This window comes from Papio anubis, chromosome 1 (genome assembly GCF_008728515.1).
Source record: "Papio anubis isolate 15944 chromosome 1, Panubis1.0, whole genome shotgun sequence".
Classification (NCBI taxonomy): domain Eukaryota; kingdom Metazoa; phylum Chordata; class Mammalia; order Primates; family Cercopithecidae; genus Papio; species Papio anubis.
The window spans coordinates 107,923,418-107,940,116 of NC_044976.1; positions in this window are offsets into that span (position 1 = coordinate 107,923,418).

The following is a 16,699-nucleotide window of genomic DNA, read 5'->3' on the forward strand; positions in this document are numbered from 1 at the left end:
TAGAACTCTGGAGATGGTGGCCTGAGAATCTGTATTTAAGGTGATTCTTTTTTTTTTTTTTTGAGACGGAGTCTCCCTCTGTCGCTCAGGCTGGAGTGCAGTGGCGTGGCCCGATCTCGGCTCACTGCAAGCTCCGCCTCCTGGGTTCATGCTGTTCTCCTGCCTCAGCCTCCGGAGCTGGGACCACAGGCGCCCACCACCACGCCTGGTTAATTTTTTGTATTTTTAGTAGAGACAGGGTTTCACCATGTTAGCCAGGATAGTCTCGATCTCCTGACCTCGTGATCCGCCCGTCTCGGCCTCCCAAAGTGCTGGGATTACAGGCGTGAGCCACCGCGCCCAGCCTAAAGTGACTCTTTATACCTCCAACTTTAAGCACCACTATTATAGAATTTTGGTGAGGATTAAATGAGAACAGATGTGAACACTTTGATAGCTCATATATGAGAGATGACCAAGCAACGGGAGATTTTTACTTTGTGAGGAAGCCATCATAACCATTTCTGAAAGTTGAAGCATTGTGCATTAGTCGGAATCTTTGGAACTGCAAAGAAGAATGATACCTAACAGGCTTTAGGAAGAAAGGTTTACTGCAGGACCCCACAGGGTAGCTGGTGAGGTGCCTTATTAGCTGTAGTCACTGTGGTCCCAGTGCTTCCAAGACTTGGAGAACTGAACTCGTGTTTTGAAATGGCAGAAGGAGGCCCATAACCAAAAGTCATCCACCTTCTTTCATTTCCATCAGGGTGTTTACTTACTCAAAAAAGAGGCTTTGAATGAGTCAAATTGCCACCATCTAATATTGAGCACTCTTTTAGGGCAGAATTCTTATCAAACCCTTTCCTTTGGCCTCCTGTGTCCCCCACCCATACAAGGTTAATTTCAGTAGGTGGACTAATCCCCATTCCATCATCTGTGGTAAGAGTAGCAGTTAGTTTTGCTCAGCGCCTTGGGGATATGCTTTCTTCAGAAAAGTAAGCAGGGAATATATTAAAAAGAAAGCATTTTGAGGCCTGTTTATCTAGTATAGATTTTCATGGAAAGAGGGAATAAATGAACTATAATTCTAAAATTTGGTAATACACATCTCTTTGTGAAACCCATGGATTTCCTCCTGGAAGCACGTAGGCAAGGCACACCCAGTTTTTTGCACATTTCTTGGGGGCATGGACTTTTTATAAAGCCCATCCATGGACACCTAGGTTGAGAATCTGTGCTCTCCTGGGCCTTTAAAGGGCAGAACTATACTACTGGGTGGAAGTGCCAGAGACTCAGATTTCCTTCGCATGTACAGAAACATCTTCTGACATTTCAATTGTCCAATAACGAATCTTTTCAATCTTGAGGTAGTGAACTCCCATTACAGGAAGCACTCAAGTAGGAGCTGGATGACGACTTTGCACAGATGTCCATTCATTTACTTATTATTACTATTTTTATTTTTGAGACAGAGTATCACTCTATCGCCCAGTCTGGAGTGCAGTTTCCTATGTGTCTATCTTTGGGGTTTTGTTTGTTTATTTGTTTGTTTGAGACAGTCTTGCTCTGTTGCCGAGGTTGGAGTGCAGTAGCACAATCTCAGCTCACTACAAACTCCACCTCCTGGGTTCAGGCGATTCTCAGGCCTCAGCCTCCTGAGTAGCTGGGATTACAGGCATATGCCACCATGCCCAGCTAATTTTTGTATTTTTAGTAGAGACAGGGTTTCCCCATGTTGGCCAGGCTGGTCTTGAACTCCTGGCCTCAGGTAATCCACCTGCCTCAGTTTCCCAAAATGTTGGGATTACAGGCATGAGCCACTGCGCCCAGCCTATGTGTCTATCTTTGTATTCCACTTTTCTATTATACACGCATAGGAGTTATTGCTATATGTGAATGGGGGTGTGTGATAGAATGAATGAACAAATAGGCTGGGTGTGGTGGCTCACACCTGTAATCGCAGCACTTTGGGAGGCAATGCAGGTGGATCACTTGAGTCCAGGAGTTGGAGACCAGCCTGGCCAACATGGCGAAACCCTGTATCTACTAAAAATACAAAAAAAAAAAAAAATTAGCCAGGCGTGGTGGCCCACACCTATAGTACCAGCTACCTGGGAGACTGAGGTACAAGAATCACTTGAACCCAGGAGGTGGAGGTTGCAGTGAGCTGAGGTTGCACCACTGCACTCCAGCCTGGGCAACAAAGCAAGAGTCTGTTTCAAACAAACAAACAAAACCTCCAAAGATGGACACATAGGAAACTGTTTCTGTCCTCAAGTGCCGTGGTGTAGTGAAGGAAACCAAGATGGCCACAATGCATGGTGACAGGTAATATAAGAGCCCATGTGTAAAGAGCTTAGGAAGACAGAGAAGAGAAGGGAGCAAGCTTGTGGAGGAGTCCTGCATAGGGCCAGAGGTTGACCAGATGACCACTTCCAACTCTAGTACCCCATGCAGCAGTGGGGCCAAGGGGTAGCTGGGGGCACGAGGTGGACTTTAGCCATGCCACTCCAAACAGATGCATGACCTATGTTTTTTTAAAAAATGTACTTGATACACAAATACAGCTTCAGGAGGAGTCTTCCAGCTCCCCCCACCTCCTCCTGCCTTCTGCCTTTCAACCACATGGCAGCTTCTTAGACTGTCCTATATGGGCCTTCTAGACTGCTACTGATCTTTTTGTTTGGTTTGGTTTTTAGAGACACAGTCTCACCATGTTGTCCAGACCAGACTCGAACTCCTAGGCTCGAGTGATCCTCCCGCTTCAACCTCCTGAGTCTGGGGCTATATAGGCATGTTCTACTATGCCAGGTCTATATTTCATGAAGTTATCAAATAATGGCCCGAGGCCTTCCTAGACATTGTTATTTGAATGGAGCACCATCAGTCTACTGTTTGGGCTGGAAAACCAGGGACTGCTGGTGAGAATGTGCTGGTGAAGATTAGGAAGGGGGCAGGTAGGAGTGCGTTTGAGCATGGAGTGGCTGTCTCAAACCTGGAGTCATCTCCCCATGATTGTTCTAACAACTTTGAGGGTTGAAAGCATTTCCTTCCCTGCAGGTTTTCCTTGTTTTCTTTGCCTGCTTCCACAGACAGTACACCCGCCCTTTCTCCCTCCCACCAAGGTCACCACTCAGCAGGCTTTGATCAATGTCGTCTTTTTTTGAAAGTCGCCTTGGAAAAAGGCAATTTGACTGCAGTGAGGCAGAACAGGGAGCTGAACACCAGCCGCCCTTTATTGACCACAGCCCAACCCCAAGAACAAAATGAAGAGGAGTGCCGTGCTGCCCTGGGCCCCTGGTGATTGCAGGACCGCCTCTCCCAAGGGCTCTGGGCATGGTAGAGAAGCCTACAGCACTGGGTCTTGGGGTCTAGGTCTCCTTCTCCCTTTCTGTCCCTCTTCCCAGCCCTTTGTCTTCTGCTACTTGTTTCCTGGCGGGTAACTAAAGGTCCCTGAGAACCCCCATGGCTCTGGGGGCAGGAGCCCTCTCCACTGTGCAAGCAGTGGGCTGCTGATTAGCGCAGGGAATAAATAACAGCAAGCTAATTATCTCCCTGATTGCGGCTTGCCTCACTAACACGGCTGGGCTGGAGTGGAGATGAGGCAGTTGAAACTATTCCAAGCATGCTTCTGGGTTCAGGGAAATTTCCATACGTTTCCAGCCTGGAGACACTTTCCCTTCCCAGATGCTCTGGGGTTCTAACTGGAGATGTTCCCACTCCTGCTTCACCTAGGAATTGAGAGACTCACCCCAGACAGACTGTTTGTGTCTGTCCCTAGTGGGTGATGGAAGCTGGCTTCTCAGAGAAGCAGGGAAAGGCTTTCAGGGAGGACGGGGATGGCCAAGGGCATGGAGAGATGGATCTTCAGGGACCACATACTCCAGCACTTAGCTTCCTAATTACATCTGCTACTCCAACTCCTTGAACTGAGTGCTTCCTATCAGGCCTGCAAGCAAGAGTAGAAAGTACAAAGAGCACTGGAGAGCACTGGTCCGGGACTCTAGTCCTACGGTGACTGCCTCTGTGACTTTGGACACAGTCCTTAATCACTCAGGTCCTCCATTCCCTCTTTATGAAACGAGAGAGTTAGGCATCATGACCTTGGAGCTTTGCCCAGCTCTAGAAACAGCTGTAGAGTCAGCTTTGTGACTCTAGCTCTGAAACTGGACTGTACTGTTCTCTTGGAGTCCCAGGCTTGGAAAGCGTCTGACACTTCTTGTGGCCACGTCTTCAGGTTTTCCTTTCCCCCATATTATTGCATTGTTTCCCATCTTCCCTCGTACTTTACCTGACTTCTCTACTCTCTTGGTCTTGAAAACGTGTCTTGCCTGGAGGGAGAAGTGTGAAGGACATCCTCTTCAGGAAGATGTTAGTTTCCAGCAGCCTGGGCCGTGCTAAATTGCTGAACAAGTAATTATTAGCCTGTGAAAAGACAAGATGTGGAGGTGTCTTTTCCCGGGAGTGGTAACTATTGCTGGTCTACTGAGTATAGAGGAAGAAATCTACTTGCCTCCTAGGCATTTTGGCCCATCCTGACTATGAGCCTTGCCCCTACCTGCACGTCAGTTGCAGAGTTCACTTGCAGGAAATTGAAGGGCTGTCTCCATTTGCTGGTGAGACTCATCTCTACAGGGTGGGTAAGCCGTCTTCTGCTGGAGGTCAGATGTTAGACAAACCAGATATTTTCATCTGATAAAGATGAATCTATGAAAAAGAAAAGATAGGGCTAAGAGTATACTTGGGCTAAAGAGGAAAATACTGCATGTGGAAAGATAGGGTAACAACCTCCCAAAGTACTAAGTTCATGCTACCTGGTCTGATCTGATGGGAAGAGATCTCATGTAAGAATCAGAAGGTCACATTCAACATCATGCTTTGTAACTTCTAAAGGGTAAACTTGGACAACTCATTTACTTTTTGCATTGGTTAGGGTGAGCTGGCTGATGTGTTGAATAACCCCCAAGTCTCTGATTACCTCAATGGAAATTAACGTCTCCCTGGAATAACAGTTTAATGAAGATTTTCACTTGATGGCTTCCCATTGGATGAGACTCAGAACAATCCGCCTTGTGGCTCTGGTCACTGTTACAGGTTTTGGAATCCTCTACTGGAGGATTCTGTATTCCCTGTTTCCAGTCAGAAGATGGGGTAGAGACAGGAAGCATGCAGGATTGTGTGGAAGGTTTTATGGACCAGCTCTTGAAGTGGCATTCATCATTTCTGCCATATTCCACTGGCCAGAACTGTGTCATATGACCACACCTGGCTACAAGGGAGGCTAGGAAATGTAGTCAGACCATGCACCCAGGACGTAAAATGAAATGGTTTCATAAAAACTAATCAATCTGTGACACATATTATTTGCAGTTTTTGTTCCCAAACTTATCCATAGGGCAAAGGGCCTCTACTTCATCATCTAAGTTAGCATGAATATAAGTTAGGAAAACAGATTTTGAGAGAGCTTAAAAAATTATAATGTGTGTGTGTATATATATACATATATGCACACATATATATATATGCATACACATACACATAATGTGTTTCTCAGATTAATCTAGAATTAACTTCATAAATACTGGCTCTCTTACTCTATTAGAAACACTAAACGCTCTATTATTGAAACAAACATATTTGGGTTATATGACAAGTGTCTCTAAATGACAGTTGGAGTTCAGTTCAGTGTGTGAATAAATACTCTGCAATAAATTAAATCCTTAAAAAATTATATAATGTGTCCTTTCTCTCCCCTTCCCTTTGATCTGGATTAAAGAATCAGCCAGCACAGATGGCGTGGTCAGTGTGGCTGGGGCCAAGATTTGGCTGGTTCAACCAGCATGTGTGGAGAGTTTGAGGCAGAGAGGGTGGCCTGTGTGGTTAGGAGAGGAACTGAGCACACACGTAGTAGGTTAAGGATGATGGGACCTATATTTCTCATGGTTAGTGACAGGAGTTACATATGTGGAAAGAGAATAAACCCTGCAGTATTCAATCAGAATTGGGGTAATTAATTTGAACTCCTGATTTTAATACATGTAAATGATGTAAATGTGTGTGTGTGTACATATCTATTTCTAGTCCCATGTATACAAATGAGGGGACTTATTTATGTGTCCTTTGAACGATACTAGAAGCAATGATGCCCCAATGGCAGCGAGCATACCAAGCACCCAGATTTTGGCTTCTAAAGGTATTTTCTACTTAAAACAAAAACAAAAACAAAAACAACTCCACTAGGACTGATTAGCCTAGAAATTATTAGATGAGCCCCAAATATCTTGTGCTAGAAAGTAAGGAAGTGCTCAAATAATGACGGAAACACATGAAAAGAATGGGGAATCCAACTTGAAGGGGCATGCACAGGCCAAATCTGGGACAATTTAAGCATCAAAATAAATAATTTTGGTATTAGGTTACAACTAAAATACGGTAAAACAGGAATGACGGAATAAACAAATAAATAAATGGAGAGACAGAGCAGGCTTTATCTTATGTTAGAATGCCAATTGATGTGTATATATATATAAAAGCTGCATTTAGAAAATTGCCATTTGGTAACCATCACAGTAATAAACAATCTAGGGGAGGCCTGGCGCGGTGGCTCACGCCTATAATCCCAGCACTTTGGGAGGCTGATGTGGGCAGATCACGAGGTCAGGAGTTTGAGACCAGCCTGGCCAACATGGTGAAACCCCATCTCTACTAAAAATACAAAAATTAGCTGGGTGTTGTGGCAGGCACCAGTAATCCCAGCTACTCGGGAGGCAGAGTTTGCAGTGAGCTGAGATCGTGCCATTGCACTCCAGCCTGGGCAACAAGAGTGAAACTCTGTCTCAAAAAAATAAAAAATAAAAAATGAAAAATGATGTAGGCACAAGTCATCAGTGGATGTTATAACTAGTGGGTGAAAGTCTGATGAGCAATATGATTTTTACACAATTTTAGTGTCTCCCCACAAATACTTGATTGATGAGTATGCAATACTATCAGTTGACTTTACAGTGGAAAAACTTAGCTGACGTTATCTTAGCCAAGTGATAAAAGTTAACATCTCCAGGCCAGGTGCGGTGGCTCACGTCTGTAATCCCAGCACTTTTGGAGGCTGGGCGGGCAGATCACCTGAGGTCAGGAGTTCAAGACTAGCCTGGCCAACATAGCAAAACCCTGTCTCTGCTAAAAATACAAAAATTAGCTGAGCATGGTGGTACATGCCTGTAGTCCTAGCTACTTGGGAGGCTGAGGCAGGAAAATTGCTTGAACCCAGGAGGTGGAGATTGCAGTGAGTCAAGATCATGCCACTGTACTCCAGCCTGACCAACAGACTGAGACTCCATCCCTGCCACCCCCCCCAAAAAAAGATAACATCCCACTAACAGAATATGGCCTCACTTCTGCAGTATTCCTGACAAAACGCATAACCAGAAACTACTCATAAGGGAACATCAGCCAAACCCCAATTGAGGGACATTCTACAAAGTTTCCAGGCTGGATTCTTCAAAAATATTAAGTTCAAGACAAGGAAAGATAGGAAATGTTCCAGACTGAAGAAGACTAAAAAGACATGACAACTAAATAGAACACATGATCCTGGATTAATGCTTAGATCTATAAACAATGTTACTAGAATAATCAGTGAGGCCAGCGCGGTGGCTCACACCTGTAATCTCAGTACTTTGGGAGGCCAAGGTGGGTGGATCACTTGAGGCTGGGAGTTTGAGACTAGCCTGCGTAACAGCGAGACTTCATCTCTACAAAAAGTATGAAGAAACTATCCAGGCATGGGTGTTCACCTGTAGTGACAGCTACTCACAAGGTTCAGGTGGGAGGATTGTTTGAGCCTGGGAGGTCAAGACTGTAGTGAGCCGTGATCATGTCACTGCACTCCAGCATGGGCAACAGAGTAAGATCCTGTCTCCAAAAAAAAAAAAAAAAAAAAAGGATTAGTGAAATTTGAATGGGGTCTCTTATTAGCCAGCCGTTCTGTATCACTGTTACTTTTCTGATTGGGATGTTGTTGTACTTTGGTTATGTAGGAGAATGTCCTTGTTTTTGGTGAATACACACTGAAGTGTTAAGGGGTAATAGGGCATCATGTCATCATGTCTGTAATATACTCTCCAATGGATCAGAAATTACGTATATATGATGTATATATATATAAGAGAAAGACAGAGAGAGAACACATATAAAACAAATTGAGGACCGGGCACTGTGGCTCACGCCTGTAATCCCAGCACTTTGGGAGGCTGAGGTGGGTGGATCACTTGAGTCCAGGAGTTTGAGGCCAGGTTGGGCAACATGGCGAAACCCCATCTCTGTAAAAAAAAATACAGAAATTAGCTGGGTGTGGTGGTGCATGTCTGTAGTCCCAGCTACTTGGGAGGCTGAGGTGGGAGGATTGCTTGATCCTGGGAGGTGGAGGTTGTAGTGAACCCAGATCACACCACTGTACTCCAACCTGGGTGATAGAGTGAGACCCCATCTCAAAAAACAAAAACAAAATTTAAAAAAACAAGTTGAGGAACTGGGTGGAAGGGATGCAGGAACAGTGGTTCTTTGTACCTTTCTTGCAACATTTCTGTCGATTTGAAATAATTTCAAAATAACAAATGAAGGAAACATCCACAGTATCAGAACACCTGTGCCTTTGGACTCCTGCAGGAGAGACACTTGAGAAGAGTTGAAAGTTAACAAGAGGTCAGAAGCAGCAAAGCATCACAGAAGGTGAACAGGATTTGGAATAAATGACATGGATTCGGTCCCAATTTTGTTACCTATTAGCTGCATGATCTGCAAGAAGGTGTTTCACCTTTCTGAGCCTGATGATAGTAATAATCTCACAGGAGTGCTGTGTGGCTTAAATTATTAAATAAGGTATGTGACAGTGCTTTGTAAAAACACTATTGCAAATATAAATCTTTAGTAGTATCTTCCTTCTCCCAGAAAACTACAACTAAAGAATGTAAAACTGTCCCTTCAGTCCACACATCTCTTTCAGTTCTTCATTCAGCTGCCATCTCAGAGAGATGTAAGAACGTGCTTACAGACTGAGAATGGAAGAGGCCGGCACCTAGGAGGAGGCACAGTTGACGGCAAAGCCACCAGGAATGGCAACAGTGCATGCATCTGTGTCCATGTGTGCTCCTGTTGTGTGCACACACACCTCCTGGAAGCCTTGGTTTCAGGCGCCTTCTCTGTGAGCAGAGACCCTGTGGGGATGGATGCATGCTATTATAGATTCATAAACATCTGCTCGTGTGGCCTGGGTAGTCCCTTCTAGAAGGAAAGCCCCTTTGCTTCTGTCACTCCTGACAAAAATACTTGTGCACACAGCATTATGATACATACCATTCTCTAGTAACTTAGGAATCAGGGTCCTAACGCCACACACTGCAGATGAGCTGACAGCCAGCAGTGTGGGGTGATGAGAATCAGACCTGCTTGTGCACTTTCCAAAGCCTTTCATTCACATTCCCTCACGTGAGCCTTAGAGCGACAGCAGCCTGTGAGGCAAACATTGCTCTCTGCATTGCTCACAGATCAGGACTTGCCCATCCTCAGAGCTAATAAATGGTACCCACGGGACACAAAGTCAGGACTTTCACGATGCCCCTCCATCCCGTGGACATTTTGACTGACGATATGGTTTGTCACAGCACCTCCCTCACCTCCCTTTCCAGGGCCCTTTTCCTCTGCCTCTGGGTTCTGTTTTCCATGTCCTTGGCTCCTCAGAGCTCTCCTCTCCTATGTCAGCCACACTGATCTCCACCCCCAGATTTCTGGCCCATGAAGCACCCTATGCTAGGGTTGCCTCTCCAGACTGTCCAACAAATCCTTCCCCACTGCCCCCACATTCTAGCTGGAGCCACAAGGGTTCAGCATCTTAGCCCCTGTTCTGGAGTCAAGAGAGAAGAAAACAAGGAAGAGGCTACCCAGCCCATGGCTTCAGGAAGCTGGCCCCGGGAACTCACTTGAGTGCCCTCTCTATTCCCAGTCCGGTTGCCATGTCATCTTCTAGCCCAGGCGCACGTTCCCTTTCCTCACAATGCCCCTGCAAGAGCAGTACTTGGTTCCTCCTAACTCACTCTACCCCTGTGAATCAGGCCTGAGGAAGTTCCAGCAATGCCAAGTTACCATTAGGCTCCTTCTGCTCTAAGCACCTCTTGGATCCAGACAGACAGATGGATCAACATCAGGCATAGCAGAGCCCAGGGGTCTCTGCTCCATCCTTTGGGTGCAGCTGCCCCTAAACTGACAGGCTCACCCGAGAGGAGCCTACTTCTGGTGACAGTGGTGTGACCAATGCACATTCTGATGGCCCCAGCTGCCTTCACTGTTCTGAGAGTCCTGAGGAAGAGAGTGCACCCTGGGCTTGTAAGGAGTGTTTGTTGGGCTTGCTGAGCATGTTAAATGGGTCAAGGGTGATCCACTAGACCTTAATCAGTGGTTTTCAGAACGTGGAGCCGCAGCCCTATGGTGGAATGGAACCAACACTGACTATCTGGGCTATGGGAAAGCTCATCTGAAACCCGCCTCTAACAGCTGGATGTCCCTGAGCAAATCCTTCTCCTCCCTAGGACACAGCTTCCTCATCTGTAACATGAGGAATACGCTGTACCGCTGTAAGGGCCCTTCTGCCCTTTGTACACCTCTGGTTGTATGATTCTACCAGCTCTTCAGGGCTGGACCTGGGCCTGGGCCTAGAAAGAACTCACATCTGGAATTCAGGCCTTCTGACCTCTGTGTTTTCTATTCACCAATGATTCTGGAAATGGAGGTCATGGGGGGAAGTCTGGGGAGCGGCAGGTGCTATGCATAGCCTGGCCTCTGTCCAGTGGGTAGGAAACTGCCCAGTAACCCAGCAGCTGGACCCAACAGGACTTCCAGTGATTGGTGCTGTTCCCATGGTGGTGCTGGAAGGTGGGGGTGCAGGGCTGGAGAGTGGAGGTAGGATGCAAGGGAGCCTGGCAAGCCCCACACCTCTCCTGGAGAGTGAAGCCTCCACCAGTGGCCTGAGGACATGTGCCCAGGACACCTTGGAGCTACATTAGAACTCAATTTGGGAGGCCAAGGCAGGCGGATCCCTTGAGGTCAGGAGTTCGGGACCAGCCTGGTCAACATGGCAAAACCCTATCTCTACTAAAAATATAAAAATTAGCCAGGCTTGGTGCCAGCTACTTGGGAGGCTGAAGCATGAGAATCACTTAAATCTGGGAGGTGGAGTTTGCAGTGAGCCATGATTGTGCCACTGCACTCCAGCCTGGGCAACAGAACGAGACCCTGTCTCAAAAAAAAAAAACAAAAAAAAAAACCCACAACAACCCACCCCCCCAAAAAAAACCCTCAATGTGGAATAAATGGGAGAAACACAGAACTACAATGAAGCTTTCGGTAGCAGAATCAGACAGGCATAGCAGAGCTTAAGGCTTATTAGAGCTTGCTTTCTCCCTCTGTAAAATGAGGAGTGTGGCTCGAGATATTTTGGAGGTCTTTTCTAGCCTTCACACTTTATAACCCTGTAAGTAAGAATCCAGCTCATTAGGTCCTACTGAACTCCCCTCTGACACCTGGCCTCTCCGCTGTTGTCCTCCCTCCACATGGCAGGTCAGGCAGTGTGAAGAGCCTTGCCCCTGCCTCGGGTGCTGCCCAGCTAAGCTTCTGCTTGCCCAGGCCCGGGACAGGGAGTGGGAGAAAAAGAGAACTATTGTCTCTTCCCTCCCTCCTTCCAGTATCCCCCACTCCCCAAGGGCCAGAGGATCCCCTGCCATCTCTCCACCCCACAGGAAACCAAACCCAGCAGAGCCCAGGGGCACAGAGAGGTGGGCCCAGGGCCAACAGAAACAGCTGCCTTAGGTGTCATCTTGCCATGGGGGTGGAGAGGAGCTGCACTTTTGAGGTCCCCCCTGAGACCAGCTGGGTAATCTGAGCCTCTTTCTTGCCCTTCTTAATTCTCTGAGAGAAGGCTCCGAGGGTCTCTTGCAGCCAGGTCAGGGCCAGCCCAGAAGCCACGAATCCATCTCTCTGGGCTCCAGGATTGAAGGAGTGGAGCTTTTGTGTGTGAACTCCAAGGAGCTCAGCTAGTGTAGCAGCGCTGGAGAGAAGCACAGCCAGAGTGCCAGAGCAGGCAGTCACTGGGCTGCTTTCCCCCAGACAGACGGGGTATTGATCCTGCTTGCACGCCACCCCCCTCTCCCCAACACTCTCCACTTCATGGCGCAGCTAATGGCCTGGAAAAAACTGGCCAGCTGTTCCCCAGCTGTGACATAATGAGCTCAGGGACGATCAATGCCGTTCCGGTCTCTAATTAGGCCAGGGAGCTGGCTGGAGCGAGAGTGCGGCCTGTTTCTTGAGGGCACCACTTCTACTCCAGTCCCCAGCTGCTGTCTGTTGGCAGCCACCTGGGCCCAGGCATCTACACCCCAGAGGAGCAGGCAGGGCCCTCCAGCAGCCCTTGGGAGGGTCTTTTGACCCAGAGCTCCTTTTCCAGCAGCAGCAGAAGCAGCGACTTCATACCCACATTAGGTGGGGACCCTGGCCTGCACATGAAGCGCAGGACTCCCTCCAGCTGCGGTAGCACCCCTCTCTCTGCCTGGATCTGTCACTCATCCAGTGGCCTTCAACTGCAACCCTCCAACTCCCTACCCTTGAGGCCCTGCCCAGGACCCTTCCCACTACTGGTCCTGAATGCTAAGCTCGGGACTGCAAGGAAGAGGCTGGTAGCACAATTGGTTTCTAGCCCAGCCTCCCTCTGCTATTTATACTCTCAGTCCAGGGAGAGATGGATCCGATACTCAGTGTATGCACTGCAGAGGAGGAAGTGAAGATGGAGAGAGAGATGGAAAGGGAATGGGGAAAGGTGTACATTGAGGCAAAGAAGCAGAGAGGTCAAGGAGCAGAGGCCCATGGCCAAGAGGCTCCAGGACTCGGAGAGTTCTGAGAACAGGATTCAGACAGCAGAGGACAGATCAAAGAAGAGAAATCAAATAAGGGAGCCAGGAAAAGTGAGAAAATGGGGTCATCAAGGAAGAAAGAAGACGAGATAGAAGAACCAGGACACACCCTGTGCTTGTGGGGGTCAGGCCCCTGGTGCTGGATCAGATGTCTGATCAGGGAAGCGGAGGTGATGGACACACACTGTCCGGGGGCCTGGTGTGAAATTACAGGAGCCAGGAGAGAGTGTCTCAGAGGCACAGGAGCAAGGCCATGTGGGTGTGACCAGAGGCTAGTCTGGAGGGACAGGGCTGGGCAGGATAGGCTAGGGATAGGAAGGCCAGGCAGGGATCCCCTCCTAGAACTGTGGCTGTGGGCTCTGCTCTCTGTGGGTGGAGGTTCAGGTTCAGGCAGGCAGCTACGAGCAGGTGGCAGCAATGTGGGGAGGAGAGAAGGGGACTGTTGTGGAGATTTGGAAGTAAGGAGGACCAGAAGGGAGGGATGTCTAGGCTTTCTGCAGCCTCCACTTCAAGGAAGCTCAACATAGCTCCATGGCCTGGGACAGGGCATTCTTCAGCCAGCCTCCAGCCATCCTGCCATTCACACAGTCACACAAATCAATCAGATGGAGCCCCTGAGAGGGGTCTTCCTGGGATCCAGCTGACCCTGGTCATCCCTTTCTCAGTCTTTTCCCAGTCCTAGGACTACACCTCTTCATGACTGTGGTTTCCAGAAGAATGGCCTGGTTTGTAGAGATCTGAAATGCCCACTGCTGTTTCCTGCATCCCTCCACCCACCCAGGCTGAGCCTCTGAAGCTGTCAGGGGCCTAGAGAGAGAAGCCACTCAAGGACAGCAGCTGCTGACTCAGACGCTCAAATTCTAGGGTGGAAAAGGACCTTAGAGAAGGCCTAAAACTGTGGCCCAATCCCTCATTGGAAGCTGGGGCTCTAAGAAGCCCGAGCTCCGAAAAGCCAGGAGAGCAGCCCAAAGCATACTGCCCACTTAAGGCGGATGCACGCTGGACTGCTGGTTCAGGCCTCCTTCTGGGACATCAGTCCCAGACCCTCACAAGCTCTTAGGAGTAGGAGGGATTTTATCTAAGGAGCCAGGGCCCTCTCCCCTGGCCCTCCCAGCTGACTGTGATGGTGTAAAAAGGTCAGGTTCCACAGGACCACCGTCCCCAGGAGGGAGAAGGCAGGTGGCGGTTGGGCGGGGAGAAGCCTGTCACCGGGTATTGCAGACAACTCTTTGCATCTCTGTGGCCAACACTGCCGCCCTGTGGCTGCTGGCGGTCAAGGCAGTCTGGGGGCCGGAACTGGAGCCGCTTGGGTCCTCTTTCCCACCCAGGACCTCACCCTCTAGGAACTCTTGCCTAGTGCAATGCTGATTTAGATCCTCCAGGGATACGCCTCCAGGGGAGGCCATCCAGGAGACTGAGCTTCCACGTGCCATTCTGCAATAGGGTCCCCAGGCATGTGGGTGAGGGCTGACCACCTCCCGGGCCCCCACAAACACCAGGGGCCACTCACAAGCCATCTCTGGATCCCCAAGATTCCCCGAGAGTTCTAGGTCTGGAAGTCTGGCCCTCCCTTCAACCAATGGGTATAAGAGTCAAAGGAGGTGGGGGATGCTGTTTTTAGGTGGGGCAGGAACGCAGGGAGAGGACTTTGGAGGGAAGGAAATGTCTGGGAAAGAGGTCACAGGACCAGTATCATTGTGTCCAGTGGTGTCCAGCCTGGACAGGGAAGAGTCAGGCTGCCTTAGGGCTCAGTAGGGGTTGGCTTGGCTGAGGATGAGATGGTTAGGGGAGACTGCCCCAGAGACGTAGAGCAGGGGTGCCCCCCAGAGTCAGACACCAGGCACTGCTGGGAGTGCTCTGTGGACCTCTCAGTTGGGAAATCCAGCACAGTTCTTTGTTTTCAGGCCAGGGCCAAAGAAGTAGGCCTTGAGCTGGGCGTTCCAGGGTGGAAGGACCAGCTGATAGTCCAGATGCCATGTCCTCTCAGGACAGGCTGGACAGCTTCGTATGATATCATTACTCTATAGGGAGAATTTCCTGCCACTCTAATTACCACTCCACCCTTTCTCCTCCTCTCCGAAGAATGGACATGCAGGTCACTCATGAGTACCTGGGCCAAAGATCCTCAGAGCCCTACCTAAGAAACATGAGAGTCATCTGATCCCGTATCACTTCATCTGTGACCTCCCCTTTCTTCTGAGTGCACTCTGTCACACATTCACATGCACTATCTCCTTGATGACCTATATGGATTTTTATTTCTCCCTCTAGGCCTGAATGACAAAGGAAAATCCCCCGTCTCTGATTCAGCCCCTTGCTCTGGAACTTGTGGGTTCAGTAAACACTTATGAAAGGAGCCACCAAAAGACAGGAGGCTGGGCCTGGAATCCCAGCATTTTGGTAAGCCAAGGTGGGAGGATTGCTTGAGCCCAGGAGTTCGAGACCAGCCTGGGCAATGTGGTGAGACTCCCATCTCTATAAAAATAAAAAGTTAGCTGTGTGTGGTGGCACAACTGTGGTCCCAGCTACTCGGGAGGCTGAGGCAGGAGGATCACTTGAGCCTGGGATGTCGAGACTGCAGTGAGCCATGTCTGTGCCACTGCACATTCCAGCCTGGGTTTCAGAAAGAGACTCTATCTTAAAAAAAAAAAAAAAAAAAAAGATAGGAGATAGGCACATCTGTGGCCTTAATGTTTCCCTGCTCAAAACATTTTGTTACGTTGACTTCTCAGTCTGGCTTCTCAGCCTGGCTTGCAGGGGGCGCGGTCCCACAAATCTGCCTTTCTATTCTCACTTCTTCCCTACATCCAGATTATTTTTCAGTCAAATTGGAGAACTCACAGCACCCTAATATTTCCTAAACTTGCTATTTCCATATTTTTGGTAGACCTTCTTTTTCCATCTAGACTACTGTCCTCCTCAACCTCTTTCAATTACTCCCAGTTAAAATCCTACTCCTCCTTTAAGACCCATGCCACTTCCTTCATGAAGTCCTCCTAGATTTCATAAGAAAGTAAGTTCACTTTTTCCTTTGAATCTCCCCAGCAATTTCACCATCCCTTGACACTTAAAACCTGCATTGTCCCCATCCTAGACATAAGCACCAAGAGGGCAAGTCTGTATTTGTTTAATCTTTGTATCCCTCTTCCTCACTTCCTATACAGAGTTTTGCATATCGTAGTTGCTCAATAAACATAAACATGTCTCGAGGTAAGTAGGGTGTCTGGGCCTGCTCAGAACCTTGCTGGGGAGGAGGAGCTGAAGAAAACAGACAGCTGGCCGGGCGCGGTGGCTCAAGCCTGTAATCCCAGCACTTTGGGAGGCCGAGACGGGCGGATCATGAGGTCAGGAGATCGAGACCATCCTGGCTAACACAGTGAAACCTCGTCTCTACTAAAAAAAAAAAAATACAAAAAAACTTAGCCGGGCGAGGTCGCAGGCGCCTGTAGTCCCAGCTACTCGGGAGGCTGAGGCAGGAGAATGGCGTGAACCCGGGAGGCGGAGCTTGCAGTGAGCTGAGATCCGGCCACTGCACTCCAGCCTGGGTGACAGAGCGAGACTCCGTCTCAAAAAAAAAAAAAAAAAAGAAAAGAAAACAGACAGCTGAGAGGTCCTGGGGGTGTGGTGGGCTGAGGAAGGGCCCCAGGAACCCAACTGTGCACCACTAATGACAGGCTGAGAAAAGGAGCAGGACTCCAGAGGCTTGGGCTCTGGTTGCACCTCCTTCACTCTCTAGCTGTGTAGCCTAGCCCTGGGCAAGTCACCTT